This window comes from Haemaphysalis longicornis, unplaced genomic scaffold (genome assembly GCF_048455015.1).
Source record: "Haemaphysalis longicornis isolate Haplotype H1 unplaced genomic scaffold, Haemaphysalis longicornis Haplotype H1 scaffold_7, whole genome shotgun sequence".
NCBI lineage: Eukaryota > Metazoa > Arthropoda > Arachnida > Ixodida > Ixodidae > Haemaphysalis > Haemaphysalis longicornis.
In genome coordinates this window covers 62,483,824-62,509,191 of record NW_027526422.1, presented here as the reverse complement: position 1 = coordinate 62,509,191, position 25,368 = coordinate 62,483,824, and the positions used below count along the sequence as shown (strand labels likewise).

Sequence of the window (25,368 nt, the reverse complement as noted above, 5' to 3'; positions counted from 1 at the left end):
GAAAGCTTCTGCTCATTCTTGACGATTGCTGAAGCAAACAGGGAGCGTTACACAACTCTATCTTAGTTTATTTTGAACCGGCTTTATTCATTATGCACATTTAGTATGTGTTACGTTGTAGCGCGAGTAGTTGAAAACGAGTGTCGCAGTGTTTTAGTGCCGTGACCACATGAGAATACGACGACATGAAACGCCGACAGCTCGAGCCCCTAAGGGGCTTCTCCTTTAATATGTGAGCGGCAGCCTAGGGAGTTGCTAGGGAGTTGCCAGCGAGTTGAGCGGCAGGAGGCGTACGTTTGCCTTTGAAGGATACTCCACAGCAACTAGAGCAATGCTGCGGTGAAAGCAGCGAACCGGAGATTCGGCAAAGAACTTCCGCCGGTGGACGTGGTAGCTAACGCCTTAACCCGAGTGGACAAGCTCGATACACGTCTCAGTGAGAGAAAACAATTAGCGGCAAGTGGAGGTCTCAAGTTTCTCGCACATTTCACGCAAGAAACCGTGATGACTCCTTCTTTCATGGCCCGCCCCTCCTGAAAGTCCGCGAAAAGTGTGCCTCTTTTTGAATATGTTACAAAATTTAAGTCTTCTCTAAACATATTTTGTGGGTATGCCTTGTTACAATACACCTGAACGACAAATTGTTTTGTCCAAGGGACCATATATGACAAATAACAGGCTCTTGACAGCTACTGAAAAATAAACTGTGTGTATTGCTTAGTTACATCGGTAGATTGAACCCGAAAAAACCCGAATTTTGGAATGGTTTCGCAAAAAACCCCCGATTTCTTCCCGATTATCAGTTTAAAAAATAGCACCTGATTTTTAGATTTAAAAAATGTATAAAACCAGAAAACGAACAACCCTACACATATACCAAACGCCACTACTTACGTTCCCAATATGGTTAGCGTAGTTGCACAGACGTCCCGCAATTTTTCAGCGTTCCTAGTGCCGAGTGCTGATTCTAAGCGTTCGTTTTTTGCGTGTAAATCCTTTTAATAAACGCTGATGATATTGATGAGCCTGCCCAGCCGGCGACGGTACACCTAGCAGCTGATACCGACACACCTATTGACTCACAGCAAGGCATTTTTCGAACAGAAGGCCGTCTGTTTTCTTGCTTGGGGAATCATATCAGGGGTTTCCCCAGGCATCGAATCAAGGGGGGGTGTCTCAATGGCCTGAGGGGGGTGGGGGGTTCATAAACTAGAAAAGATGTTTTTTATCCCACTAGTTAAATAATTAGGTTAAATTATTAGTATATAATTAGGGTATGTTAACTAGTTAAATAATTAAGTTAAATAACTAGTTAAATAAACTTCCCTCGACCGTGGGACTGTCCTGCATACTCGCGTTTCCGCTGCCTCCATTGGACCATTTTTCCCTGAGCACCCGACGTCACTCCCAAAATTACTTCAAGCTAGTGGTATTCCACTTTCATGGTATTCCACTTCGGCGTATTAAAAATGGCAGTAAGGCACACCCCCGAAAATATCTTGGTTTCGGAGAACTCGTGCACAAAATGTTCTCGTCCTGCAGTTGCTCCCGCACCCACCCGTCACCCGTACCGTTCATATGAATGCCACGGTAGCAGGCGAAAGTTTCCGTGACTAATCTGCGGCCGTTGAAGCTCCCCTTTTCCTTACCTTTTTTTTTATTTTCGCTACTCCCTGGCTGGTAGCAATGTGCTCGCAGCGTGGTCAGCCTCAAACCACTTTGCCCCTTTCCTTTGAAAGCCTTTTTTGTGTGCACATACGAACTTGCCACGAGCTGTCGAAAAAAAAGGAAATAAATGCGTGCAACGCTAACAGCAAGCTCGGGGGGCGCACTTTTGTTTATTTTGCCCGAGGCTACTGCCAAGAATAGCGGACAGGCAGCCCGCGCATGCGCAGGTCGATACTGAAAAAGGTCCATACAAGGACTGACAAGAGTGAAATTTGGGAATTCAAGGGGGGGGTGTCCAGAAAAACTAGGGGGGGTCTACACACCCCCTAGGGGGGGTGTAGGGAAATCACTGTATCCGTGTGACCTGCTACCTCGCGTTCTATACGGCGGGAGATGCGCTATCAACCAGCTATGCACTCGCTCAGTAGCTTGCTTGTTAGCTCTTTTGCTTTCACCTTTTAACCACTCGCTGGCCTGTTCGATTGCTTTAATTACTGACAGGCTAGGTCAGAATGAATGAATGGATGAATGAATGAATGAATGAATGAATGAATGAATGAATGAATGAATGAATGAATGAATGAATGAATGAATGAATGAATGAATGAATGAATGAATGAATGAAGCGAGGCAGCGTAAAATAACATGGCGCTTTCGAGGAACGTTGGAGCGGAATGCAGAGTCAGGTTAATACCTCTTACAACAGAATGTACAGGAGCGTTTAGATGTCAATGCGCGCCTACAAAAATGAAAAGCTAACAACTTGTTTATCCTTTTCGCGTTAGCGCTTAGCATTTGGACGCGCAGCGGGCAAACAGTACCCATCCTTCCGTCCAGCCCTTCCCGCCGCTTTCGTGCCTTAATATACTCCCATGCACGATATGCAAAAATGATGAAATGGCCTTGACGGCCACTGGCCGCACGGAGCAACATAAACGACTTTATTATTCTTCTTCGCACAAAACGTTGTGTCTGTTTGAATCTTTTCGTCGTGACAAGAACAACTTCTGAAGATGACGAGCGCAAATTCACGCACGATGAGACACTGCGCTTTCGGGTCCTATTTAAACTCGTCCTGAAGCAGGCACGCCGGGCCCGGGCCTCTTCCCCTGTATCATTACTTTCCTCTTCCGCCTCCCAACTTCCTTCCGTCCCCTTGTCTCGTTTTCTCAAATCACCGCATTTAAAAACGCATCGCGCTCCGTGGGCGACCATTAGCGCGCGTTGGTGCGCTCTGTTTTCTTCCACATCCCGCCTGGTCCCGGAAATCGCATTAAGGCTCCGCGGCGCTTCTGTCACCCGTCTTTCAGCTCCGGGCTCGCTTTATTTCCTTTTCTGGCACATCCAAGGCAAGGAGCGAAGAGTGGCGCATCATAAGATGCTGAAAGAACGAAAAGAGTATAAGAAACTAGGAGATAACCTACAGACAGCGAGTGAACTTTTCCCGACGAAAAAAAAGAAGAAAGATACAAATAATACGAAACAGCCGTTAAACGCTGTACTTCGTGATTTCTTCGAGAAAAAAAAAAGCTCGCGTTTTGTAAGCCCCCTTGAAACTCCACTCTAATGAAGCTGTTAAAGAAATGTTCCACTCTCTTTATGTATTTTAGGGGGCAGTTATCCCCACGGGCTGAGGCCGGCCGGCCGCAAAGAAACGCTCCGACGCTGATACTTTGTTCGCGGTAATTTTAACAAAATACTTTAGGGTTGCTGCGCTACTGATCGTCCTTAACTCCTCCCTGATGAACCGTAGCGCGGTTTCTTCTCTGCCAATCTACGCCGTCTTTATGGCTCACTCGATAAATATTTGCATGCATAGTTCAGCGTCATACTTCGCTACATTACACGTGTTTATTCCTGTCACGTGTCTGTCTGTGTGTCTGTGTCTGTCTGCGTGTCGGTCTTTGTGTCTGACTTTGTGTCTGTCTATGTGCATGTCTGTCTGTCTGTCTGTCTGTCTGTCTGTCTGTCTGTCTGTTTGTTTGTTTGTCTGCCTGTGTGTCTGTCTGTGTGCCTGCGTGTCTGTCTGCGTGTCTGCCTGTGTGCCTGCGTGTCTGCCTGTGTGCCTGCGTGTCTGTCTGTCTGTCTGTCTGTCTGTCTGTCTGTCTGTCTGTCTGTCTGTCTGTCTGTCTGTCTGTCTGTCTGTCTGTCTGTTGTCCTTTTAATGATGACCGTGCACTTATCTTGAAGGCGCCAAGTGAGTAGAAAAGAAAAAAAGACAGGATTACGTTTGTTCTAATAAGAAGCGTGGTGAACATTCATCCCCATTTCTTTTCATACAGTTCTTTTTACCACAGAGTTATGATGTAGGCCTGGTTTTATGCGCAAACCTGTTCTTGCGTACGTGCTTTACACAGTCTCTTGACAACAAATCTATCCTCCTCACACATCCTCCCGGTGAAGCAGCGGCGAAGAAAAAAAAAAGCACTGAATACTGATAAAAGGTTATGCCGCCGCACGAGTTCCCTATGGATCCCGTTCACGCTCCTTGCCCATGACAAGCATCATGCTCTTAAGAGTCAGTGGCGACTGACCACTGTACGCCAACAATTATTGTGGGAAGGGAAGGAGAGGTGGACTCTCGATCCAACCCTACTCCTAAAAAAAAAGTGGTAGTTCTTCAAAGCCCACATTCACATGTTAAGAATCACCCCATCGCACACTGACGAGAAGACCCATACTTGACGACGAGGTTCCTCGGCCAATGAAAGCTTTCTATGTATCCTCAGGCCTGTTTGCTTTCTTATTTTTTTCTCGTCAGACCCTCACCTCATCCCTAGCCTTATCACTTACCAACGCAAACAGGCCGTCTTGGACACGGGGATGCGTTAAGACTCTGAAAGATGTCATCGCAGCTCTTATCATCTTTCATATACATACTTCTTTCTTCAGTCTGATTCCGTTTGCGGCTCTCTCGTCGCCATTCCCTACGTTTGAATTTCAGGGTTTCAGTTTGGGTCTCGGATTGGCTGCTCTTTGCAACTCTCCTTGCTCTCTAAAACACGGCCCTCTTTCGCCTTCCCTCGTTTTATCATTGCCGTCCTTGCCTTTTTGATTTGTTCAGAGAGAGAGGGAGAGAGATATATTTATATAGAGAGAAAGGGAGAGAGAGAGGGAGGGAGGGAGGGAAATGATGATGGTGGGGAAAGCATCACAAGAACAAACAAAGCGGCTTTCACGCTCCGGTCACCGTAGTCGAACGACTGAGAGCTGCTTCAAAAAATAGCGCCCTGGTGCAACGGCGGGGAACGGGGGGGGCGGTGACGTCTCGAAAATGATACGAGATTGAAAAATAACGACTCCATCTATGAAGAGAGAAGACAGCCCCGTTGAAGTCACAGCAGGGGAGGCATTAGATGATCGGAGTGGGAGGGGCGTGATGTAGTTGATATCAACTATTTGCTCGAGCAGTTCCTTTGTTCCTTCTCTTTTAGAGGACCAGCATGATCTAGCGAGGAGAAAACTGAGAATCTCGGAGGTCTATATAGAGAAGAATCGGCGCGAATCGACGCAAAGTGATACTTTTTCTGGAACCAGCCAAGAGAGAGAATACTGGAAGGATTCAGCACAGTAATCACATCGTAGCTTTCATTCGAATCGTTTTGCGATTTTCCACTTCATTCATTCAAAGCACCCGCCAATCTCTTGTTCCGCCGGGAAGCGTTATACAGCTCCTCCCCGTTTTTTTGCTGCTTAGGTTGCCTGCCGAAAGGCACGAAGAAAGACGTTCTTCGCGCTGCCGTTCTGAAATTTCGTGTCTTTGCTTGTTCCCTTTCCTTGTCTCAGCAGCTTATCGGGCATTGAGTTCGCGACACCGACGATGTCTTCGCATTCGTCTGCCATCTATTGTTACCGATTGTTATAAATACTTCTTTACGTGTCTTCTATCTCTCCATTTTATCTATCTTCACCCCTTTTACATGTGAAGTGCCGGATATAGCGGTTAACTCTGACTTTTGAGTCAGGATGTAAAGTATCTCTCTCTCTTTCTCTCTCTCTCTCTCTCTCTTGCTCGCTCTCTCTATCCGTACCCATCCATCCATCCATCCATCCATCCATCCATCCATCCATCCATCCATCCATCCATCCATCCATCCATCCATCCGTCCGTCCGTCCGTCCGTCCGTCTGTCTGTCTGTCTGTCTGTCTGTCTGTCTGTCTGTCTGTCCGTCCGTCCGTCCGTCCATCTGTCTGTCTGTCTGTCTGTCTGTCTGTCTGTCTGTCTGTCTGTCTGTCCGTCCGTCCGTCCGTCCGTCCGTCCGTTCATCTGCCTGTCTGTCTGTCTGTCTGTCTGTCTGTCTGTCTGTCTGTCTGTCTGTCTATGTCACTGTCATGCTTTCAAGATAAATAATAAGCATCAAAATGCGTTGCCCTGGTATTTATTGCCTCAGTAATATTTGCTCGCTCAGTGACCAACGCGAAAAAATGCAACTTCGCTGCCTCTTCGACCAGCTTTGTGATAACGGTGAGCTGGTAGGTTAATTCATCGGTGGCCCAAAAAATATTCAGTGGGACACTTGAGACTGCCTACGAGTGGGATTGCAAAATCATTATATTTTTATTTCAAGCTCTATGTTTTATGGTAGGTCTGTCGTGATTATGTCCTCTTCTGCGGGCCTCCAGATGGGCAATTGTTCAAAGTTCAGAATTCAAAATTTATTTCAAAAGTACCATGGTATGTGCTACATAGTGTAGGTACACAAAGGAGGTCCCAACCGCAGGCGTGACTTCCCTCATTTGCATGGTCTCTTTGCATCGTTTTGCTTTCTCTTCGGTTTTGGTCTTCTCCCTAAGCGGCTGGGTACCCCCGGTGGATTTTTGCCCCTGTAAGCCCTACATATTCGCCATTAGTGCGAACGTGGCTTGGTACTTCTGTAGTTAGCGTGCTCAAATTACTGTTGTCAGTCCATGTCTAAAACACATTTTCTTAGACCACAACGCCTCCACTAGGGTTCACATTCTGTTCGCTAAAGCCAAGGCTCTCTCTCGGGTGGTGCAGGGCTTGTGTTTTAGGCTAATATTCTCCGGGACCGGGGTAGGAATCCCAGAGCCTCTTGATCTTCTTTTCACTTTTTTGCTTTTATTCTGTATGCGCTGTCGGCTATTCGCGCTGTTTGTGCTGTCGACGCACGATAAACCCGCTGTGATCTAACGCGTTTACGCACGCTTGAACCGGTCGGAGTTGGAACAAAATAGCACGCTGTAGGCTCCGTCCTAAAGTGTATATCGATTCAAAATTGGCGCAGTCATTGTTTTAGCTTTTTATGCGCCACATCGAACCGTTTTAAAGATTTAGTGTTGGAGAATGACTTTTAGCGACAAGTGTAACTGCAAGTACAGGGTGAATTGCTATGCGCATATTAAACAGTGGCCTCAGCCATGGGATAGATACTTCGATGAACCCGCCACTCATTAGCGTGCGGGCTTTGTGGCGGAGACAGTCGGCGGAGACTTCTCCAGTATCGGCAGAACATCGGCGTCCGGTCGGGCCAACCGGGGCGCCGGGTACGGGTCATCCTGCAGAAAAAAAACGGCGGAGTAACATATGTCTCTCTGCATATTTGCTGCATTATCCTAAAAGGTGGTGAGCTGTCTCCTCATCGTCCTGCCAGTTTGTTGGAGGACAAGGGTCAAGTCAGTGGAAGGGGGTTTGCCCGAGGCGCTAACAGAGTCCAGCCTGCAGAGTAGTGGCAGCTTGGAATACTTTATGCGTCACCCGCTCGGGATGCGCAAGATGTAACGCGTTCCCTGTACGGCTACGCAAGGGCAGCGTGCAGTCGGGGACTAGCCCAGCAGCGGAGTTCCGCATGCGCCCGCAGCGGTAAAGATCAAGATGAGACTCTCTATAAGGCAACCATAAACATTTGAGGTTCCATAATTCGCCCAAGGAGCTTAGGGCCTTGTACCACCACTGGCGAGCACGCGCACGAGATGCCAGGTTGGGAAGTGTCAAGTGCGGGGCCACCCCGGATAGGCCACTAGGGGAAGCATAAGCGGGATTACCCGCACCCCGGTTGTGTGGTGGTTGGGGAACTATGGCTGCATGCACCGCGCCCTCCAGAGAAAAACGAAAGGCTCTATTTTATACCACACGGCCATGATCAGGCGAATGCCACACACACCTTCTGGCCGCCGGTACCCGTAGGCACTGGCGTTGCCCGTGGGGCGCCACATGGGGATGGGTGTGGGTAGGGTGGGCATCTGCATCACCATCTATCAGTACTACACCTCCCCCCCCCCCTCCCCTGCCCCTGAAACTGTACAGTGTGAAATGCCATGCCCGTATTAAGCACTGGCCTCAGCCATGGGCGGCGAAAAAAGCCACTTATTTCCGAACCTGTTATAACCAGCTCGCCCTTAAACAAGAGCTTCTGGCACTCCATTATGTTCAACTTTTTAACGCGATAGCGTTATTAGGCTCGTTTTTCGATTCCCCCGTGGCTCCTAGCCGTCCGCTATCAGCCGTGCTCATCAGGCGTCCACGGAAATACGTCACCGCTTCCACCCGGAAGCTACGACTGAGGCAGCAAGATTCGAGGGCTCCGCTGAACCTGTAATGTGGCGCTACGGCAACAGAAGTTTCGAAAGGAGGAAAATGATGCATCATCGGATACGAAACAAAGGACACGCGTTTTCACCAGGTGCCGCGCCTGCGCGTGAAGTTAGTTCTATGCCCAGTCGGTGGCAGCATTCACGGCCCTCACGGTCTCCAGCCACGCCCGCAACTTACGTCATCACACCAACGCCGGTTTCCACCAGAAGTTCAAAAACAAATTTCCGGTAATTCATGCCCCGAGGCATGTCGTAGTGGAAGTCTCAGGAATAATTTTGACCACTTTAAGATCTTTAACGTGTTCCTAAATCTCGACACACTGGCGTTTTTGTTTCTGCTTCGATCAGAAAAACAACCGCCGCGGGCAGGATTTGAACCAGAGGCCTTGGGCTCAGTAGCGCAACGCCTTACCCACTGAGCCACCGGGGCGTGTTTTCCACCGGGACTTATGGCGGCACCAACAGTGGGTGACCTGACTAAAATAGGGGACAAAGGATTAACGTCGGTCTCTCAGAAATCAAGGAAGGCATAGATTATAAGCAGAAACTAGTAAAATAAAGCCTACTATATGGCGTCTAATCACGTAGGTTTTTAAAATACTTTTCAATATTCCTACGGTTATGTCTCCGCACGGCCGGGCTGAAGGAGCGGCGGGCGCGCACTTTCATATGAAAGTGCGCGCTCGCCGCTCCAGTCCGGCCGTGGTCTCCGCTGAAAGCTCGGTTTGGTTGACGACAGATGGCGCCACGCGGCCAAGTTAAAAATCACCCCAAAAATAGGTACGAATATCCTCCCAGAGAACAGCCACGTATGAAAGCTCGGCGGGGTTCTAGACAAGCGGGTAGTTCTCAACTCACAATCGCCAAAATCAGAAAATCTTTAACCAATAGACCTTATGCGAAATTGCTTGGTGATCTAGCAACACTGATGTAAACGAGACCGTCGGCCATATTGGTACGGGCGCCGATCGGGAAGTCTCGTATTGTTTACTGTGGAAGAGTAGGTGGCGGTAACGTGGTGTGGCTCAAACTGGACGGCGTTTTCCGGCTCCCGACCGCGGATTGCGGACGAAGGACCTGTCCGCGCTGCCGACTGTGTGTGAAGACTCATACCACTCGGGGTGCCGCGCCAAAGACCCATTCGAGCGGCAGCGGAGCAGGGCATGCCGCCTAGCCACCGAGGCGCATTGCTCGCCTTCATCGGTGCGGACAAACACGTGCGATTCGCAGTAAGTAAATCTTTCTGTGTTTTTTACTTGACGTGAGTTAACCGGTATGAGCCTTTGTATAGCACTTTGTTCACGGTTGTTTACCATGCAAATGCGTAGCGGCGACCCTGTTGCAGTAACCGTGAAAAGGGAAAGCGACAATCGCCAGACGTACCGCTAGTGGGTGGATAAGGTATTTTCAAATGTTGTACATCGAATTTACGGGATAATTTGTGGCGAAGATGTTTACGGAAAGGTGGCGGCCGTTTTCCGTGACGGTCGTCCGCCCGCGCGTTTGCCGCAAAGCAATCGCGCTTTGCGGCGAAGTCAACTACAAAAGTGCACATACGCCTTGAATTTTCTTTTTTTGTGTGTGTTTTCATTATTTACTGCGCATGTTCTGCCGCAAAAATCTCTTTGTGTGTCTTTCTTCTCCTTTTTTGGCGGTGGGGTGGTTGTATTTGTTTCTAACGCGCATGTTTTTGGTGTTCACGAACAGATAACACAGTAAAACCTCGTTAGCTCGAACTCACTGAACTAGAAGATTTTTTTAAATTCGATGGGTCATCAGTATAGCCTGAATGTTTACCTGTTTATCTCGAAAGGTTCTGGAAGTGAGTTCCAGATAATCATATTATTGATTGCTTAAGTTATGACTAACACGATTATGCGGGTACTCGTATCATTACCCACGGTGAGGTTTTTAAATGTTAAACTTCATTCTCTTGAAAATGCATTCACAAAGCATGCAGAGATACTTGCACGCTAGAACTTGACAAACGATTTCGACATCATTGCTGTTTGAGGTGTAGATTATTGCCCTTGCAACAGTGTTAAGCAAGACACAAAATCTGGTCATTTTGAGTCTGTTCCTTGCGGCCACTTCTTTCTGCTCTGTCCCTTTACCACAAACTGTAGCGGACTAGTCCTGTTCTTCCCTGAGTGCTATTTACTGTTACTCTCTCTGTTCTTGCAGCTTGGGCCTCATCCATGTGCTCAGCAGCTGCTTTCGCTCACAGAAGAAAAGTCCGGCCCTAAGTTGTGTGCCTCACCTTTGAGACGGACAGTGGGGCGATTGTGGAGGCAGCGTGCGAGGGCCCGGCGGGTTGCAGTAGAGCATGGAGTCACATCCTGGCTTCTGTGCACCGACTCGCCCTCTTGCAAGCCGAAGGTCTTAAGAGGCGCCACCGGAGCTTACGTTCACTGAGCTGCCGCAACAGTGGGACGTCCGAGACAGCAGGGCATCAAGCCAGCGAGTGTCCAACACATTGACTGGAGAAGCCCGCGAGAAAATGGCCCCTCCTTTTCCTTGCCAATGCCTCTGTTCGATGCACGTCGAGTACAGGAGCAATGCGAGCAGCAACAAAGTACCGTGCAGGCGCTTGGGAGAAAACTTGGTAGCCTTGGGAATGGGTTTTTTGCCCCAGTTGTGCTGGCCTCACCCCCTACAGTGACAGAAACAAGATCTGGCATGGCACCTGAAGGGTCACCTATGAGCTACCAGCAAGCATTCATGCCACATTTCGCCGTGGTCATCTAGCGAGCACGCAGAGGCTGGGCAACGTCGTGTTTAATAGACCACGGCATGCAGGGGTGCGCGAATGCTTCCCTTTGTTCCATTTATATCCACAGTTTGCTATACTGCACGCGCTATAAATCAGCGAAGTAGTTTAATTTGCTGGGATTTTCACTGTGGATACAAAAAATGCAAAAGCACTCAAGCTGATGCGCGGTGGCCTGATGTAACTCTGGCCGTTTTCTTTTTTTTTTTGAATAAAACTTGAAAATTGCCTCAGCTACCTACATCAATGGCCACTATCATTACGTCGGAGGCATGCAAGCAGCATGTGACAAACTGGAGGAGTGAGTGTGTATTTTAGTCGCAAAACATTCGACAGTAAATACATCGTGGCTGAAATGACAATGGCCGCAAAGCTAACTTGACGTAACAACAAACCTTTCAGCCCGGCAAATCGGGAACCAAGTACAAAAGCTCGAATTTTCCACCATTAGATCATCATAAAACAGTGTACGCCATTTCTGCAACGACACTCGGCTAAATGCAAGGTAAAAGAAATCAACAACACACTCCCATACCGTGCGCGCCCGCCACAGAGGAAATTTTCAACCGCGCCGTGACGGCGTAGGGCGGCACGAAAAGTTTGTTTACAGCCCTAGGCAAGATAAAGGCTCGTGTAGGGGCTAAGCGGTACCATTTAACGATGAAATGAAGCGGGCGCAGAGCCACAGGGAGGAGTTAAGAAACAGCTTAATTTTGGCAACGTGTGGTACTGTTTTCCCGGTCGAGCGACGCTGTCAGTCGCATGAAGAGGTGGCGCACGCCCAGGGTTCATTTAGAATACAAAGGCAGGATTACAGAACTCCAACGCAGCTGTATTTTTCATCCGGACAGCGACTACGGAATCCCGCGCTTAGCGAACCAACGACAAATATTCGCTCCCAGCGCACCGCGCCCAGCGTGTCACAAAGGTTGCTCGCGCCGGCATAGTTCGCGTCAGAGAGTTCGTTCAAAAGCGTGACACTTCACGTACCTTTTCTCCGTTTGGACCATTATTTCCGCACTGCGTGCACTGCGGCACGAATCAATGCTCCGGCATTTTAGTCCATCACCAAGAGCGGTCAATGCCCGCCTTCTATGTTTTGCTAATTGGTTTCGGTTTCAACCGACCGTACCAAAATGGCGGACCTAGTTACTGGAGTCGACGTGAGAAGGCGGGGCGCATTTTGCATAGGGTCTATTATTGCCCAAAAGCAAAACGTCCAACCGAGAAAGATCAAGAAAAAGAGAAAAGAAACGCTAACACTCTTGCAACCACCTATCACAACCAGAATATTGTAGAGCCTGCCGTACAACAAATTTACCCGCACCAAAGAAAGTGAAAGAAACGGCACCATTACGACAGCGTATAAGGTAGTTCTCAGCCTCGCAATTTTGACCATGAGACTAAAACACAAAGGGCGGACCACCAGGGTTAAAGAATGAACATGCATAGATGGTTCTAGAAGAAGGGGACGGCTATTTACTCGATGGAGGGATGAAATAACAATATTCAGGGTAAATAATGGACTCGGGACGCGCAAGACAACGGCGGGTGAAGGTCAGTAGGAGAGGCTTTCACGCTGCAGACGTCCTAAATAGGATGTTGGTTATAATGACGATGAATAGGTCCACAACTTGTGTCTTCCTAACGCATTTCAAGAAATCAGAGAAACAATGCACTCTCCCAACACCAAAAAAGCGGATGTAAAAAAACAAGATCAGGAGGGGCCTTTCAAAAGATTCACGCACCCCCAAGCAGGCACCCTAAACAAAAAAAACAAAAGATAAGCACCCCCACCTCTTTGAAAGGAAACCACTGGATGCCATGATATACATGGCACCGATCCCGCAACTCCTCATAAAAGCTCTCCTCTACCAAAAATATGAATACAGTCCTACAGAAGTGGCGGTGGTACGACAGGCTCAGGTTCATTCGGGGAAAGTTTCAACATCGTGAGACCACAGTATACACCTACTTCTGGATGTACGAAAGCACTAGGCCCAGATTGTCGTAGTTGACTACTCCGACAATCTGTGACATCATGACGCTCCACCATACGTAAACAAAGGGGTTGAAGTTGGAGCTATCCTCTTGGCAATCCGAATAGCGGAAGTTTCAGATAAAAGCATAACATCATTACGGGCTCACAAAAGACATTATACAGTTCAGAAAACTGTGCCAAGCGCTTCGGTAAGATATCCCCATCCATAATGCAGAAAGTTAACAACGCCACCTGGACAGCCATATCCAATGGTCTGAAAGCGAACGACGCACCATACAAGAGGCGCACAAAGTCACATACCGTGCTCCTTGTGACCACGACTACCAGACTGCCCTCTTCGAAAAACGTTAAGAACGAATCCTCATCCTGTGTCTAGGAACACAATCTTTCCCCTTGCTACATTGAGGTCTCAATGTCTAAGAATCACAAACTCGGTGGACGAAAAACCAAAACAGTTATCTGAAAATTCATTTACGTTAAGGTTTTCGGTGGAAACTTAAGACATTAACATTGAACTCTGCTAAAATAGGGGAAACAACCACCCTCTTGCGCGCAACCTATCCCAGGGGAGAACAACTCAAATACAACATATTCCACTTCTTCGAAGCACGGGAGGCAGATTTGACCAGCTCGTTACCTCAAGATCACCGCGAGCTGATTGAGAGGGCAAGGGAAGTGGCTGCTGCATCTGGTGCCGTAGACTCCGGTTCCATCTTTGAGCTCCCTGCCATCTCTTTACCCCATTTTCGTAAACCACAAATATTTCTTCCTGAACAAACATTCTCTCTCTCTCTCTTTGAAAAAAGCCAAATTGTTCAGCCCGGCCTAGACATCACGGAATAAACATTTTGATGCACTGACACTGACTTTTACTAGCTAAAACTGACCAAACGCTCGCATTTGCAACCTTTCATGCTCCTATTTTAAGCCACAGAAGCGCAGGGAGCCTTTGTCTCTCCTGAGACACGGCGATTAAAAACCCTGGTTGCTAGCCTTTCTCTTTTCGATAACCTTTCGTGCTCGTGAAGCATAGATCTAAATGCAGCAGCTGCGTACGGAAACGCTCCGTGTGAGTCGAAGTATCGCTATCTCGCCTTACATCTTCGGATACAAACGTAGATTTCCCTGACACTTTTTTTCTTTGCAGATATTATTTCGCTACATCAGCGTTGTCGAACTTCGAACTGCGTCCTGTACGTATAGTGATGGACAGCACCCAGTTTCTGTAGGTATCTTGAGGACCTGCATTGGTGTCCCGAGAACTGCCTCTACTGTCGGAACACTGACGGAATACCGACGCCTGTCACACTTGGCTCTCGGCACGCAGGAGCTTCTTCGCGTGCGACTACGGATTGTGGCAAGGCAATGTGATCATCCTTTAGCGCCAAGTTCAGTCAATGAAGCACGTGACTTCCTGCTGCAGCATTCCCAGCCGCCAGCTCTTCCGCTGCATCCATCTTGGATGTTCATGGCCATGAAAATAGTAACCCCAGTGCCCGGAATTTCACGCAGGGAGCATATTCCGCCTGCCACTCTACGGTTTTTTGCCCTTGAGTATATCTACCACGCATACGGAGTACGCACACATCTTTACACTGACGGATCGGAGTCATCCACATCATCCACTGCCGCAGTGTGGATGCCTTCATCACGCACCACCCTCAGTGCCATGCTCAGCCGCAAAATATCATCTACGGCTGTCGAACTTGCAGCTCTACGGATGGCCTTGGCTCACATCATCGAGGAGCCGGCATGCGTGTGGGCCATCTTCACGGACTCTCGGGCTGCACTGCAACGTCTGGCGTCTTTCACCAAAGATCAGCGTGTGCTTGATGTACAAGTTTTGCATCTGCAAGCTCTGCAAGCGCACCATCAAATAGCACTCTAGTGGCTCCCTGCCCATTGCGGGATAACTGGAAATGTGAAGGCGGACGTTGCAGCATCCACAGCGCATGACCAACGTGGATCAAAAATACCGGTGCCATTTTCTCGCAAAGATGGTTCAGCCCTTGCATCCAGTGTGGCATGGAGCATGTAGCGATCGCTTTGGGCAGACGCATCCCGCCATTACGCCCCCTCTACTCTATCGACCCGCATTGTAATTTTAAGATGCCACCTGGAATATCCAAGCATGATGAAGCAGTACTGCACCGTATGCGGTTGAACGTCGCCTACACGCGATACTACTGTTACAAAATCAACCAGTTCACCTCGCCACTGTGCCCACAGTGTGATGTGCCTGAAGATTTGCAACACCTAATCTGTGACTGTGCGCGATTTAGTACGTAAAGAATGTGTCTCGCGCAGTGTCTCTAGGCCGGCCGCTCTCCGCAGGACTAGAACTGAGGGACGTATTAGGTCACTGTAATTCTTCCAAACGTGCCTCTCGTGCTACAAAAGCCTTTATTGGCCTACCTAAAAGACACGTCTTGATCAGACTTGGTAAATAGTTAAAATCATATGTGTTCCTCTTCCTAATTATAATCATCATTGTCACCGCATTCAACTGACGTAGCAAGCCAGGCAGCTTAGCTCGGCTTAGATCTCCAGTCTCATTAAAGATTGTTCCCTCTCTCTAAACTTAAAGATGGGACCTCCAGGTATTCAAGTAAACATATTGATCACTCACTCACTCACTCACTCACTCACTCACTCACTCACTCACTCACTCACTCACTCACTCACTCACTCACTCACTCACTCACTCACTCACTCACTCACTCACTCACTCACTCACTCACACTCACTCACACTCACTCACACTCACTCACACTCACTCACTCACTCACTCACTCACTCACTCACTCACTCACTCACTCACTCACTCACTCACTCACTCACTCACTCACTCACTCACTCACTCACTCACTCACTCACTCACTCACTTTGCATCTTTTGCTCACAGTAGTATGGAAAGCTGAGCGAGTTGGGGGTGCTGCATACCAGGTGAAACAGCGCAATAAATTTTGACTAAGACACATGAGAGACTAACAAGAGAGGCGCTTGCCTTTTGGTCTCCTCTCTTTAAGCTTGTGCACGTGCTCGAAAGGAGAGCGAAAACAATTTTAATGAAAAGAGCAACCTTCTAACTCGCATTACCGAAGAGCCGGACCAACTCAAAGCGTGGCCTGGGGCGCACTATTCAATGTGTTTCTGATTTAACTGTAGATCCTGTGCCGCTCAGAAAACTTTGATCGGCTGAAACTAAATGGACTTTCGCACCACCTTCTTACTGTCCCCCCTCCCCCCCCCCTCTCATCCTCTTTTCTCACCTAGCCATCCGCGTTCAATTTTGAACTTTTCATCGAATTCGAGCGGAGCTCGCAGAGAACGACGAGGATTGCTACATAAAAGCCGGCGCCGCCTGTACGAGTGTCGTCTTTTCTCGCACGTTTTATTTTTTTTTTCATACTTCTCTTTTCTTTTACTGATTTGGCAATCACGCCCCCGAAGCGCCACCGCCGCAGAGGCGAGGGCTTCGCAGAAACGGAGCAACGCATATTTGATGAAGCTGTCCCTCGTGAGCCGAAAATCCGAGAGACATTACGCATTTAGAGGCTAACGTGTAAATAATGAAGGACCTATTCCCGGGACTCTCGCGCACAACTCATCGTCGGGAGATAAGAAACGCCGGCAAGAAAGTAACAGGTAGGAAAAGATAAAAAAAAAAAGGAAGAGAGAGGAGGAGACGCCGAGTCGCACGAAGAAAGTAAAAAGGAGTAGCAAAGACGGGAAATGCAATAAGAGGTGCCGCGTTGAGGACTTCGTCAGAATATTTGCCTCGAGTTAAAGATGAGCCGGTAAAAATTGCTCGGAAACTGGGAGAACGAAAAAAAAGAAAAGCGAAAATAAAGATTACCGAGATTAAACTCGCGGGGGAAGAAGCGGACCGTGAGTGGACGCGGAGCGGCAGAGTTCTGGCTGGAACTGCGTCGAGAAATTCGATTCGCTCTGTCTGAATATTTTACGAGCGCAGGAATTTTATCTTTGATGCTCGTCTCTTTTTTATACTTTTCTGTTGTTCCCTTTGGTTTTTCTTTTTTTGTGTGTGTTCTTCACAGGCGGCAAGCACGAGGCTATTAAAGCTCAGTTCGAATTGAAATTTCTAGCGGGAGATGTCTCGTCGCCGGCGAGGCCGCATTTTTTTCCCCTACCCCTCTGAAGAGCATTTCATTAACCGCTTGTCTTATTACTCCTCGAGGCCTTTCGGAGATTGAAGATGAGTGAGAGTTGGGCTGAAAAAAAAATTTAAGTGGGGCGCGTGCCTCTTAGTGTTGTTCCAAGGTTTCACCGAGTTTTAATACGGTCGCGGGACTTTTAATCTCTCGGACGACAAATGTAGAGACCAGACGCTAATTTATTGAAATTAGTCCATTTCAGGCTTTCTCCCACTCTCGCTTTCTCTACCGTTCGGGGGAGGTAGAAAGGCTTGAATTTCAATTACATAAATTCTACACTGTGCTAAAAGTACGCTATGGAACCTAGCTTTGAAGCGGTGTGAACTGCACTGACTTAAAGCAGTTCACACCGCTTCAAAGCTAGCTTGAGGATTAAGCCTGAGCGCAGTAAACGCATCCAGGCGTTATCTTATCAAAAGGAATCACCATACAGCGATTCAGCCGTAATCTTGGTCAAATGTCGGCCAAACTGTGCAGTTAGCCAGAAACTTCCAATCAACGACGCTAGTAGCGGAACCGAGCTTATGAATATTCATTCAAAGATTGAACGAGGAAAGAGTCGTAGAAGATATTTCTTTGTTACTTTTACAGCATTCGATTGATTGATTGTAGGGTTTAACGCGCCGACGCAACGCAGGCGATGAGGCGCGCCGTAGTGGAGGGCTCCGGATTAATTTTGACCACCTGGGGATCTTTAACGTGCGCCGAAATCTCGTACACACGGGCGTTTTTGCTTTTCGCCTCCATCAGAAAAGCGGCCGCCGCGGCCGGGAATCGAACCCGCGACCTTGTGCTCAGCAGCGCAACGCCTTAGCCACTGAGCCACCGCGGCGGGTCTTTTACAGCATTCAAACCTATGGATTGATAACAGGGTACTGCCGTCATCAGCAACAAATAAAGGTGTCATTTAAATCTTTATATACTTTAGTAAATCGTGGCGATCGAGTTAGTTGTTGCATTTTATTGATAATTCATAATTGCCCGAGATCGGGCGGCTCAACACTCTTAACGAAGTAATCTGATTTGGGATGTCGACGGGATTACGTTGAAATAATTAATTTTCACTCAGCGCGTGTTAGCACAAGGCTGTCACTCCTTTTAAATTGATTCGCGGAGGATGTCGCATGCCCCTTTAATAATAAATGCCGATGTTGTAGGCGCATTCCTTCCTTGCGCGGTGTCCAATTTTAGTAATGTGGTCGAACATCATTTTAAGACAAGCAAAAGTTTGTTGAAAAGCATTTCTTCTTCTTTCTTTCTCGCACGCGGATGAGTAGGGCTCTAGTTTTATCTAAAAAAAAAAGGGAGGGGGGGGGCGGTTAATCAGCTAAGCTCAACTACCTAAGCATTAACCCAGTACAATAAAAATGGTTACACCTTTCAAATTTTCGGCATTTTTTTCTTCCTGGAGATATAGAACAGGGCCGAGCTGCTTAGTCACGTTGATTTAAATTAAATCAAGCGCTTCCTGCAGAGTTCTACGGTTCTCAGCTTAAAATTAAACCGACAACTCAACACTTAGTTTTGCCCTTTATAATTACCCGGAAGTTCTTCGAGTCTGAATAGTCACAGTCCAGTAGAAGAAGCCGTATAAGCTCAGAATTACATTTTCGTTTTCAAACCAGCCTCATCACACTAGCCTCAGTATCCTACAGTGACGCACTTAAGCAAAGTCAACCTGCGCGCAGCGCAACGGAGAAGTCTGAGCCCCCTTTCATGCCGTTACTATGCCTTAAAACGCCCCCGCTTATTCTAAAACCTTGCGCATGCGCCGTCCCTCCCAACAGCGAGTGACCAAAATATAGCCATTTGGCGCGTTGGGAGCTATGTTGTTTAAAGCGAAGCATAATACTCAAGGTCCAACCCAGAAAGCCGCTCGTTCCTCGTAGCGCCAATCCGACCTTCTCCGCTCAACCTAGGTCAAGCCAGAACCTCGTGCGGTTATGCGGAGTTCTAATCGCTCGTTCGTTCCAAGGGGAGGTGCGCGCAGAGGGGAAAGAGGACGCGTGCCATCAGAAAAGAAAAAAATTCCGCCATCTCCACGAGGTGAATGATGATGAGAGGGGCGAAGCTAAAATGCTTATCGGTAAAACTGTGAAACATCCGCCCACACATCATATAAAGACTCCACACGTTGGTATAGGTCTTCTTGACGGCGCGCACCATCTGAATGAGTGAAGGACATAAGGCGCGTTCGTAGCCATGCTCGCGTCTCGGTTTGTAGCACCGTGGGAAGAGCGCCACGTACCTCCCGTCGCGGCCAGAGAGTCGCGGGGTCGAAACCGGGCGCCGCCGCGTCAATGGCACTCGACACGTTGTTATAGGTCGATGTTTGTGGTGATCATGTAGGGCTTGTTTGAGACGATGAGAATCTCCATGGGTAAGTTGGCAAACTTAGTGTGTGACATTTTAGCACCTTGGCCTCTGCCGAGCGTCTTGTGTCGCGTACCCCCGGTACGTGTCTTGGGCTCGCAGACGACGAACGACATCCTCTTCTTCTCCTCTCCTCCTTGTTGGGTAGCAACGAACGCGTTGAACGTTTTGACCTCTTCGGCCAATCTTTGGTTGGCCAATCCCTAGGAGGATCCTGCCACAATCATCATTAATGTGCCGGATACAGCAGCAACGAGGGACGGGACAGGGCCCGAGCAAGAGGAGTTTCGCCCCTAAAATGGCAAAACATGGACGCAGCCAGCAGGATTCGAACCTGTGCGGGAATATCCCAATGGATTTCAAGTCCATCGCCTTAACCACTCGGCCACGACTGCCCTGCAGTACCGGATTACATGTGCTCCGGATCGTTCGGTCCGTTCCCCTTTTCCTCTGAACTCGCCACCCGCCGGAAGGTGTGCGGGAGTTACACGAGGCCCTCATGTAAACCCTTTTGATGATCTAAAAGTGCTGTAAAGGTAACAAACTAACTATAACTCCCAAAAACAAAAATGGCAAAACATGGACGCAGCCGGTAGGATTCGAACCTACGCGGGAATATCCCAATGGATTTCAAGTCCATCGCCTTAACCTCTCGGCCACGACTGCCCCGGCAGTACCGGATTACATGTACTCCGGATCGCTTGGTCCGTTCCCCTTTGTCTCCGTTCTCGTCACCCGCCGGAAGGTGTGCGGGAGTTACACGAGGCCCTCATGTAAACCATTTTGATGATCTAAAAGGGCTGTAAAGTAAACAAACTAACTATAACTCCCAAGAACAAAAATGGCAAAACATGGACGCAGCCGGCAGGATTCGAACCTGCGCGGGAACATCCCAATGGATTTCGAGTCCATCGCCTTAACCACTCGGCCACGACTGCCCCGCAGTATCGGACAACATGTACACCGGATCGTTTGGTCCCTTCCCCTTTGTCTCTGAACTCGTCACCCGCCGAAGGTGTGCGGGAGTTACGGAAGGCCCTCACGTAAACCATTTCGATGATCTAAAAGTGCTGTAAAGGTAACAAACTAACTATAACTCCCAAGAACAAAAACGGCAAAACATGGACGCAGCCGGCAGGATTCGAACCTGCGCGGGAATATCCCAATGGATTTCGAGTCTATCGCCTTATCCACTCGGCCACGACTGCCCCGGCAGCAACGGACTACATGTACTCCGGATCGTTTGGTCCCTTCCCCTTTGTCTCTGAACTCGTCACCCGCCTGAAGGTGTGCGGGAGTTACGGGAGGCCCTCATGTAAACCATTTCGATGATCTAAAAGTGCCGTAAAGGAAACAAACTAACGATAACTGCCAAGAACAAAAATGGCAAAACATGGACGCAGCCGGCAGGATTCGAACCTGCGCGGGAATATCCCAATGGATTTCGAGTCCATCGCCTTAACCACTCGGCCACAACTGCCCCGGCAGTACCGGATTACATGTACTCCGGATCGTTTGGTCCCTTCCCCTTTGTCTCTGAACTCGTCACCCGCCGGAAGGTGTGCGGGAGTTACACGAGGCCCTCATGTAAACCATTTTGATGATCTAAAAGGGCTGTAAAGTAAACAAACTAACTATAACTTCCAAGAACAAAAATGGCAAAACATGGACGCAGCCGGCAGGATTCGAACCTGCGCGGGAACATCCCAATGGATTTCAAGTCCATCGCCTTAACCACTCGGCCACGACTGCCCCGGCAGTACCGGATTACATGTACTCCGGATCGTTTGGTCCCTTCCCCTTTGTCTCCGTTCTCGTCACCCGCCGGAAGGTGGGCGGGAGTTACACGAGGCCCTCATGTAAACCATTTCGATGATCTAAAAGTGCTGTAAAGGTAACAAACTAACTATAACTCCCAAGAACAAAAGTGGCAAAACATGGACGCAGCCGGCAGGATTCGAACCTACGCGGGAATATCCCAATGGATTTCAAGTCCATCGCCTTAACCACTCGGCCACGACTGCCCCGGCAGTACCGGATTACATGTACTCCGGATCGTTTGGTCCCTTCCCCTTTGTCTCTGAACTCGTCACCCGCCTGAAGGTGTGCGGGAGTTACGGGAGGCCCTCATGTAAACCATTTCGATGATCTAAAAGTGCCGTAAAGGAAACAAACTAACGATAACTGCCAAGAACAAAAATGGCAAAACATGGACGCAGCCGGCAGGATTCGAACCTGCGCGGGAATATCCCAATGGATTTCGAGTCCATCGCCTTAACCACTCGGCCACAACTGCCCCGGCAGTACCGGATTACATGTACTCCGGATCGTTTGGTCCCTTCCCCTTTGTCTCTGAACTCGTCACCCGCCGGAAGGTGGGCGGGAGTTACACGAGGCACTCATGTAAACCATTTTGATGATCTAAAAGTGCTGTAAAGTAAACAAACTAACTATAACTCCCAAGAACAAAAGTGGCAAAACATGGACGCAGCCGGCAGGATTCGAACCTACGCGGGAATATCCCAATGGATTTCAAGTCCATCGCCTTAACCACTCGGCCACGACTGCCCCGGCAGTACCGGATTACATGTACTCCGGATCGTTTGGTCCCTTCCCCTTTGTCTCTGAACTCGTCACCCGCCTGAAGGTGTGCGGGAGTTACGGGAGGCCCTCATGTAAACCATTTCGATGATCTAAAAGTGCCGTAAAGGAAACAAACTAACGATAACTGCCAAGAACAAAAATGGCAAAACATGGACGCAGCCGGCAGGATTCGAACCTGCGCGGGAATATCCCAATGGATTTCGAGTCCATCGCCTTAACCACTCGGCCACAACTGCCCCGGCAGTACCGGATTACATGTACTCCGGATCGTTTGGTCCCTTCCCCTTTGTCTCTGAACTCGTCACACGCCTGAAGGTGTGCGGGAGTTACACGAGGCCCTCATGTAAACCATTTTGATGATCTAAAAGTGCTGTAAAGGTAACAAACTAACTATAACTCCCAAGAACAAAAGTGGCAAAACATGGACGCAGCCGGCAGGATTCGAACCTACGCGGGAATATCCCAATGGATTTCAAGTCCATCGCCTTAACCACTCGGCCACGACTGCCCCGGCAGTACCGGATTACATGTACTCCGGATCGTTTGGTCCCTTCCCCTTTGTCTCCATTCTCGTCACCCGCCGGAAGGTGTGCGGGAGTTACACGAGGCCCTCATGTAAACCATTTTGATGATCTAAAAGTGCTGTAAAAGTAACAAACTAACTATAACTCCCAAGAACAAAAATGGCAAAACATGGACTCAGCCGGCCGGATTCGAACCTACGCGGGAATATCCCAATGGATTTCAAGCCCATCGCCTTAACCACTCGGCCACGACTGCCCCGGCAGTACCGGATTACATGTACTCCGGATCGTTTGGTCCCTTCCCCTTTGCCTCCGTTCTCGTCACCCGCCGGAAGGTGGGCGGGAGTTACACGAGGCACTCATGTAAACCATTTTGATGATCTAAAAGTGCTATAAAGTAAACAAACTAACTATAACTCCCAAGAACAAAAGTGGCAAAACATGGACGCAGCCGGCAGGATTCGAACCTACGCGGGAATATCCCAATGGATTTCAAGTCCATCGCCTTAACCACTCGGCCACGACTGCCCCGGCAGTACCGGATTACATGTACTCCGGATCGTTTGGTCCCTTCCCCTTTGTCTCTGAACTCGTCACCCGCCTGAAGGTGTGCGGGAGTTACGGGAGGCCCTCATGTAAACCATTTCGATGATCTAAAAGTGCCGTAAAGGAAACAAACTAACGATAACTGCCAAGAACAAAAATGGCAAAACATGGACGCAGCCGGCAGGATTCGAACCTGCGCGGGAATATCCCAATGGATTTCGAGTCCATCGCCTTAACCACTCGGCCACAACTGCCCCGGCAGTACCGGATTACATGTACTCCGGATCGTTTGGTCCCTTCCCCTTTGTCTCTGAACTCGTCACCCGCCGGAAGGTGTGCGGGAGTTACACGAGGCCCTCATGTAAACCATTTTGATGATCTAAAAGTGCTGTAAAGTAAACAAACTAACTATAACTCCCAAGAACAAAAGTGGCAAAACATGGACGCAGCCGGCAGGATTCGAACCTACGCGGGAATATCCCAATGGATTTCAAGTCCATCGCCTTAACCACTCGGCCACGACTGCCCCGGCAGCAACGGACTACATGTACTCCGGATCGTTTGGTCCCTTCCCCTTTGTCTCTGAACTCGTCACACGCCTGAAGGTGTGCGGGAGTTACGGGAGGCCCTCATGTAAACCATTTCGATGATCTAAAAGTGCCGTAAAGGAAACAAACTAACGATAACTGCCAAGAACAAAAATGGCAAAACATGGACGCAGCCGGCAGGATTCGAACCTGCGCGGGAATATCCCAATGGATTTCGAGTCGATCGCCTTAACCACTCGGCCACAACTGCTTTTTTTTTTTTCTTTATTGCCTGCTTGTGACATGATACAATCGACAGACACAACGCTTGGTGGATGGATGTGAAACAGCAGCCTCTCTTATGCTGCGTCAAGAACTAAAATTTTTTCAATGATGCCAGGCTATCTAATGTTGTGATCCACTCAGGTGGGTCTACTTGCGCTCTGTAAACTTCCCTGATGTACGTTATACATTCAATAAAGTATTCCCTGACGGGTCTAGCATTCGCATCAGCATGCCTGACCGCCATACGAACTCTCCACAAACTATGTAGAGAAAGGAGCATGATCATGTCATAGGGCACTCCCCCTTCATTTTCCGTTGGAAGGTACCTAATGCCGTAAGGAGAAAGTGGCAGGTCCTTTTTCAAAGTCCTCTGCAGAATATCCCAATGAAATACTGCGGCGTCCCAGCAATCCAGGAAGATGTGTTCAACTGTTTCTATTTTTTTGCACAAACGACAGTTTACGGACCCGTAGACAAATAACCCCTTTTCTTCCAACCAAGGATTCACAGGAAGAGTGCCACTATGCAACTGGAAAAAGAACGTTTTGCAGAGTGCTCTAACTGGCATTTTCTTAATTCTTTGAAGAACATCTTTGCCTTTTCCAGCTGGGTACAGCGACCGGTATATTGGCACGGGCAAGCATACATCAACAAGATCTTTGTACAGACGTTTCCGCGTGACAACACTCAGGTATTCTGTCGAAAATCGCACTTTGAGGAGTTTAACGGCACGCACAACTTCACTCAAAAACCCTCTCACAGACACTTGTCTTGCATCACTAGTTGACACAACAAACTCAGGAAGAGTGTGCGATAGCCTTGTCTGAATAACATGGCGCAAAAAAGGATCGCTTTCATCACGAAAGAACATGAACCGTGCGACCACTTGTCGTAGAAACAGATGTACAAGGCCCAAACCCCCTGCCTTCGCTGAACGAAAAAGGTTCGTGCGACTCGTTCTTTCCCAAGTTGACCGCCACAAAAACACCGCGAACACTCGGTGTAACTTCTGAACTATAGTTCTTGACATACACAGGGCTTGTAGAACATACATTACCTTCGCAACAAGAAACACGTTACATACGGTCGAGCGTGCAAACATAGACAAGTCCCGTCCACCCCACTTGAGCGTTTTCTCTCGTGTAGCCTCAATTTGCTCCTTCCAGTACTCGTCTGGGTCTCTGTAGCACTCAAGTGGCACACCTAAATACTTAACTGGACACACACTCCACTGGACGTTTGCAAATGTGGACGGCGTGGTTTCCCAATCCCCGTGCCAGAAACCTGAACATTTTTTCCAATTAATTTTGCTCCCAGTCACTTCACAAAACAAGGAGGC

General features: G+C 48.6%; 16 non-coding genes across 16 annotated transcripts; all 16 read right to left on the bottom strand.

Annotated features, from left to right (window-relative positions):
- Positions 1-19,856: 19,856 nt before the first annotated feature.
- On the bottom strand, positions 19,857-19,938 carry Trnas-uga (transfer RNA serine (anticodon UGA)). The gene has a single exon. It is a non-coding gene; the product is annotated as a tRNA-Ser (tRNA).
- Positions 19,939-20,127: 189 nt separating this feature from the next.
- On the bottom strand, positions 20,128-20,209 carry Trnas-uga (transfer RNA serine (anticodon UGA)). Its single transcript has one exon. It is a non-coding gene; the product is annotated as a tRNA-Ser (tRNA).
- A 190-nt stretch (positions 20,210-20,399) lies between these two features.
- Positions 20,400-20,481, bottom strand: Trnas-cga (transfer RNA serine (anticodon CGA)). The gene has a single exon. It is a non-coding gene; the product is annotated as a tRNA-Ser (tRNA).
- Positions 20,482-20,669: 188 nt separating this feature from the next.
- On the bottom strand, positions 20,670-20,751 carry Trnas-cga (transfer RNA serine (anticodon CGA)). The gene has a single exon. It is a non-coding gene; the product is annotated as a tRNA-Ser (tRNA).
- Positions 20,752-20,941: 190 nt separating this feature from the next.
- Positions 20,942-21,023, bottom strand: Trnas-cga (transfer RNA serine (anticodon CGA)). Its single transcript has one exon. It is a non-coding gene; the product is annotated as a tRNA-Ser (tRNA).
- A 190-nt stretch (positions 21,024-21,213) lies between these two features.
- Positions 21,214-21,295, bottom strand: Trnas-uga (transfer RNA serine (anticodon UGA)). Its single transcript has one exon. It is a non-coding gene; the product is annotated as a tRNA-Ser (tRNA).
- A 190-nt stretch (positions 21,296-21,485) lies between these two features.
- Positions 21,486-21,567, bottom strand: Trnas-uga (transfer RNA serine (anticodon UGA)). The gene has a single exon. It is a non-coding gene; the product is annotated as a tRNA-Ser (tRNA).
- A 190-nt stretch (positions 21,568-21,757) lies between these two features.
- Trnas-cga (transfer RNA serine (anticodon CGA)) lies at positions 21,758-21,839 on the bottom strand. The gene has a single exon. It is a non-coding gene; the product is annotated as a tRNA-Ser (tRNA).
- Positions 21,840-22,029: 190 nt separating this feature from the next.
- Positions 22,030-22,111, bottom strand: Trnas-uga (transfer RNA serine (anticodon UGA)). Its single transcript has one exon. It is a non-coding gene; the product is annotated as a tRNA-Ser (tRNA).
- A 190-nt stretch (positions 22,112-22,301) lies between these two features.
- Trnas-cga (transfer RNA serine (anticodon CGA)) lies at positions 22,302-22,383 on the bottom strand. Its single transcript has one exon. It is a non-coding gene; the product is annotated as a tRNA-Ser (tRNA).
- Positions 22,384-22,573: 190 nt separating this feature from the next.
- Positions 22,574-22,655, bottom strand: Trnas-uga (transfer RNA serine (anticodon UGA)). The gene has a single exon. It is a non-coding gene; the product is annotated as a tRNA-Ser (tRNA).
- Positions 22,656-22,845: 190 nt separating this feature from the next.
- Positions 22,846-22,927, bottom strand: Trnas-uga (transfer RNA serine (anticodon UGA)). The gene has a single exon. It is a non-coding gene; the product is annotated as a tRNA-Ser (tRNA).
- A 190-nt stretch (positions 22,928-23,117) lies between these two features.
- On the bottom strand, positions 23,118-23,199 carry Trnas-uga (transfer RNA serine (anticodon UGA)). Its single transcript has one exon. It is a non-coding gene; the product is annotated as a tRNA-Ser (tRNA).
- Positions 23,200-23,389: 190 nt separating this feature from the next.
- On the bottom strand, positions 23,390-23,471 carry Trnas-cga (transfer RNA serine (anticodon CGA)). The gene has a single exon. It is a non-coding gene; the product is annotated as a tRNA-Ser (tRNA).
- Positions 23,472-23,661: 190 nt separating this feature from the next.
- Positions 23,662-23,743, bottom strand: Trnas-uga (transfer RNA serine (anticodon UGA)). Its single transcript has one exon. It is a non-coding gene; the product is annotated as a tRNA-Ser (tRNA).
- Positions 23,744-23,933: 190 nt separating this feature from the next.
- Positions 23,934-24,015, bottom strand: Trnas-cga (transfer RNA serine (anticodon CGA)). Its single transcript has one exon. It is a non-coding gene; the product is annotated as a tRNA-Ser (tRNA).
- Between the last annotated feature and the right edge of the window lie 1,353 nt (positions 24,016-25,368).